This window comes from Metopolophium dirhodum, chromosome 5 (assembly GCF_019925205.1).
Source record: "Metopolophium dirhodum isolate CAU chromosome 5, ASM1992520v1, whole genome shotgun sequence".
Classification (NCBI taxonomy): Eukaryota; Metazoa; Arthropoda; class Insecta; order Hemiptera; family Aphididae; genus Metopolophium; species Metopolophium dirhodum.
Window position 1 is genome coordinate 25,045,363 of NC_083564.1, and position 6,000 is coordinate 25,051,362.

The following is a 6,000-nucleotide window of genomic DNA, read 5'->3' on the forward strand; positions in this document are numbered from 1 at the left end:
GTACAACAGCGGGGTAAGATGAAATAAAATAAATAAATAAAACCCCACAGCAGGCGAGCCGATGACGTCAAACGCGTTTTGTACAGGATTCGCGAGGCGAAAACAGCCGCGGTGGTGGTTGACTCCGGCGGGGGGGGGGGGGAGGATTGTGTGCGTGAGTTATTTGGTACACACAGTTCGATGCGAATTTTACATCAAAACACACGCTATAATGGTATTATATAAAAACATGTGGCAGCGGCGAAATGCAAACAAAAAATTGTAAATAATTTGCATGGTCTTAAAAAATAAAATTAAAATCCACGGAGACCGTTACAATTTAATATACAAATATAATATTACATGTATTATAATTGTACATGATATTATCCCCTTTTCTGTCGCGTGTACCTTTTTATTGACACAACAATATGCTATATTTATTTCATTTGTTCGGATTAACGTTCTATTATTGTATTTTTTCTAGATTATTCTTTATATAATATACTATAGTATATAACACACTAAACTATAAAGATGAATAATTTATACTCATATTCTATGTACTATACTATTTTTATACTCATATCTATATATACAGGGTGATTCACCAAACATGCTCACCAGCTATTCAAAATCTGATTTTCAGAATCTTTAAATAGTAAACATAAAAAATATTTTTCATATTCTTGATTTTATTTTTGTACAATATTGTACTTCTTATATGGAGTGTAATGTGGTTATACGAACTTTTGTTTTTCAAACGAGAATCCAAGGGCGATCGAGTCTATATAAATGTATATATAATATAATACAATATATACTATATATATTAATGAGTAGGTATATATAAAAATTCCGAAAATCAGAATTTAAATAAACTCGTTAATCATTATTAATGAGAAAATGAAGGAAAAGCTGAGGAAAAAATTAGGGTGAGCATGGCGAATCACCCAGTATGTACCTATTGTACCTATATTATTTATCTCCTCATATGGTAACCAATGTCGTTTTAACTATTTATAATATATATAATATACATAACTGAATATTTAATAATGTACTATCATCGTTTATTGTATACATCTACCTCCCTTTCCATAAATGTTACAACTATACGTTGGTGCTGTTAACAATTTATATTCATAATTATATCTTTAAAAACAAATATTACTTAAAGTAGGTACTGTTTTACAATTATTATTAATGGAAGAATCATTTCTTCATGAAAATAATAATGTATTATGCCATTTCTTATTGTGGCTTAAACCTTAAAGTATATATACATCGTATCAATAAATAATATATGAATACCTACCTTTACGTTGTTTTTACAAAATAACGTTTTATTTTTATATTAATGATGGTTTATAAAAAACCAAGGAAGTCGTTCTGCTGTTTGGTATTGGTTTTGATTGAACCTCGTCATTGTGTACGTCGCTGTGTTAAATTTAAATTTGAATTTAATTATAAATCATTGCATACGAAAAACGGTTCTGAGCGGAGGCGGTCAGCCTCCATTTCTATGGATATCTATTATAATATAAATTGTATAGAATTAAAATATAAATATATTAATTAACATATAAATAACAAATACAAAAATACATAATTTTATGATGGTATATATTGTGCGTTTATAAAAACTCAAATATATATATTGTAAAAGTATATAGGCTCTAGTCTAATGTATTTAGCGCACTGGGTCAAATCAAAATGTTTACGCTAGTGGTCGTTAACAGTGGGAGCGCATGTGCGACGGGTGGTGTTGCAAATCACACCCTCCCACCAAATCCAATACGAGTGCTGGCCCGTTTGACGGATTGGAAAATTATTTTCTTGAGTGTACAACATTTTGACATGAAAAAATATCGGAAAAATATGTATTTCTTATCAGTTCTGAATAAAAAGCCCCGCTGTCGGCCATAATTCACTTCATTCAGGTCGTTCAAGTACCTATCACACCCTCGGCGAAAACAAAAAAAGGAGACTAAACGGTCTAAAGTTGCAGATATAAAGTGCAGTTTTAGTTATTTAGGTAATACATATATTTGAAAACGTTTTCAACCCTGCATTATGCAGTAGCAAGGTACTTATATAAAAGCTTAATGTGAATAATAATTATGATAATATAATCACTTCAGATTTGTAATTAATAAATAGTCTGATGAAAATTGTATACAAAAAAAAAAAAAATAATAATCCAATTTACACATAAGAGAAAATTAAAAAATTAAATTAATTCAATAAACACTATAAAAATATTATGAATACCTACTAATCTATAATATTAAGTAGATACGTAATACTTTTTATTAAAAAATAAACATCAACTTCAGCTTTTAAACAAATGATCAAATAATACATATTTTAGTCTTATTCGAAAATATATTAGGACCTTATCTGAACATAAACGTAAAGATATAGTGCATCAAAAAGGGTTAAATAAAATATACGTAGATATAATAAATATAGTAAAATATATTTTTAGATTCAATTGTTTATGTAATTTTTCAAGTGTCAATGTGTCATGAATATTTATATATACTATCAGTAAATAAGTAAAATTAGTACTAATAATTTTCATGTCTTGTTCAAAAAAACTTTAATTCAATAGAGAAAAGATATCGGTTGTTACCTGGATTTGGTTGATAAAATATATACTAAGGTTGTTAATATCTTCAATATGCCCATGCCTCCGAATAACAAATAATCGACTTAGAAGAAAGTAGGTAAGCTGCACTCTGCTGTATAATTGTATTGGTGTCTACATGGTGATACCTAGATATTGAGTAAGTCACTGTAATATATGTGTTAAATTGTAATTCAATAATAAGTCATATATGCATTATTACTAAGTATATAATATTTTTATGATATATTTATATTGCTGTTAAAGTTTTAGTAGTTTTACTATTTTACTATTAGTAATATACGGTACTACGGTAGGTAGGTTGAATTAATTTTTGTCAATAACTTTACATTTTAAAATGTAACTGTCCGTAATAATTATATAGTAATATACGTTAAAAGTCATAACGAATAATATTTTTAAATTACAACAATATAATTAAAATCGTTATTATTTGTTTAAATATAGTTTTGTCCAAATTTTAAACTAAAATATATATATATTTTTAGATTTTTTGGTTACAGTATGAACTACTTATGAGAAACCTTGCATTAAGTTCTCAATCCTCAGCTTTAAAAATGTTTAACTATAAAATAATATGTAAAATTTCTTGATTTTGATGAATTTTGTTAAGATGCTTAAAAAAATAATCGTGCCATGTATCTATAATATTTTTAAATATAGTAATAATAATTAATAAGTAATAACTAAGAGGAATCTTGGATTAAATTTTCAAACTTTTTGACTGTAAAATGTATTATTAACATTCATGAAAAAATATAACCAAAAAAATTTGAAAATAGCTCAAAAATAGAAAGTATAGAAAATGCTTGCATAAATTGGTGAAATTTGGTGAACATTTAATCAAATAAAGTCTTTCGTTTTTGAGTTACACCAAAAACGCAAAATAGATTTTGACAAATATACCAAATAGTTTAACGTAAAAATTCATGGTTTTCGTTATTTGTTTTTGTTTTTCCGGTTATTTTGAATACTCAATGTACCAACCAACTTAAATTTGCAAAAACTAACGTTAACGTTAACGTTCAAAATTTTTTAGTACCCCAAAGAGTAAAAACTGACACAACTTTTATTTTTTAGAACACACGCATTATCATAAAATCAATATATTCATCGCTCTACTTAGAATCTAAAATGTCAAGCCTTTGAAACGATACAATGGCTAATTATTTTGAAACAAAATAATTACAAATCAATCTGAATTATTGCTAAAAGGATACATACTTAAAATCGTATCGTTAACGTTTTACACTTATACATAATATACAATAATACAATATATTATTATGATTTGGCGATTTACTAAGAAGAATTTAAATGGCAATTAATTCCTTGATATTCCACGTGTTAAATGACGTGGAAACACGAAACCATCACGAGTTTATATATGAGCTCATTCGCTTTTTTTTTAGAATCCAATAGATTAATAATTATTAATTGTATGAATTTTTTTTTTATCTTTGCTGTACTTTAAATTATATTGCAATAACTGGATAAGACAATTCACTGAAAATGATTTTTCAAAAATAACTTTATTGACATATTAATAATATATCTAAAGATAGAAACAAAAGTTAAATATTAAAACATAAAATACTTTCATTATCATTTACATTGCTATTATTTGTCTTTACGAAGATTATGCAATAATAATAATTCAAATCATCTTCATAATGTTAAAATGTAATACGCCAATCACTGTTTGAATAAATACAAATAATAATTTTACTTTTAATTTTGATAAATAAACAATGAGCTAATATTTAAGATGTTATTTTTTTAACTCCGATACTCAATCTTAAATATTAAAATAATAAAAATAATTCATATTTCACTTTTTCGATTAAATAACAAAGTAATTTTTAAATTAACAAGATTGATTTATTATTATAGCATAATTTAGTTTATTTTAAATTGTTCATAAAATAATTCTATTTTAATTTATATTATATTATTACAGTTGAAAATTTATCACATTTATGGAAAAATACATTTAATTTTAAATAGGAAGTCGCAATCATATTAAATTTAGATACCATACATATTTTTATAAGTTAATATGACTGAATATAATAGCTGATAATGGTTTAAGAATTCAATCAAATAATTGGTTCTATACCTATACTGATAGTTAAGTAGGTACCAGATTTTATTTCTGTAATTGTTGAGCTTGAGTAACTTCTTGTTGAAAGCTTATAAATAATAATAGAAAAAAATATCAGATGTTGTTTCAAATAATACAAAAAACATTTATTTTAATTTTAAATGTAAGTACAATTTTCTTGCAATCCTTTCAATAAATGTGTGGTGACTAAGGTGACATAAATTACTGACCATCGAATGCTGACCAATTATAATTAGTTAAAGATTAATTTATGAAGGTTTGGTAACTGGTGGGTCCACATTAAATGATCATTATAATATTATATATTGTTGATATAAAAAAAGTGATGTGGTAAATTAATTTTAGGTCGAGGTCAAATCTAAAGATTAATATTTTTCAATGGCATCACTATAAAATATTTAATGATTATATTTTTATGAAAGTGGTTTATCAAAATCTTTACAATGTGTTTTGCTAAAAATTGTTTTCTTCGGATTTATAACGTAATTGTGTTGGTTTTCAATTTTATTTTAAATATTATAAGGTAAAATCAAATATCAATAACATTGTACAGAAAGCTGATATTATGTCAAAATATGTATTCTATAAGTAGAAATACAGTTAATCTATACACAGTCTTAGGGTACACATAGTTCAGACTTAAAATAACAATGGTATGTCTTTGCAATTTATTATAAATAATTGTATGATTTCAAAACATATTTATTTAGTTTTTAGATTCTGAACTGATGGATGCCTGTATTGATTTAACATTGGATTATGTTTTTTTTTCTTATTTTTTTGTGTCTGTCACCATTTTTTGGAAGAGTAAAAATTTGATTTTTAATTTCAATATTTTTCCTGGCAAGAATTTAGCCAGTACATTGAAGGGTCAGAAGTAAAAATTCCCAGTCCTTTACTCAATAATTGGGAATAATGGAAAAAAAAAATTGGGAGAAACTGGAATTTTTACGCAAGACCAGTTTTTGACAAAATTGATTTTCTTATTTTGTTGTAATTCAAAAATGAATAACCGTAGATCCTTGAAATGTTTTTAAAATTTTTATAATTTATTAATATAAGTAATATAATTTTCTGCACATAAAATAATATTCAAGAGGTTGTACCTACATTTTTTTAAAATTTTTTTTTATAAACGTTGATAAATAATTTTTTGCTCGGTAAAAAAGCTTGAAAATGTAATACAAGGTTGCACCTCGTAAGTTTTTCTTATCACTATTAAAAAATATTAAAAACAATTTTT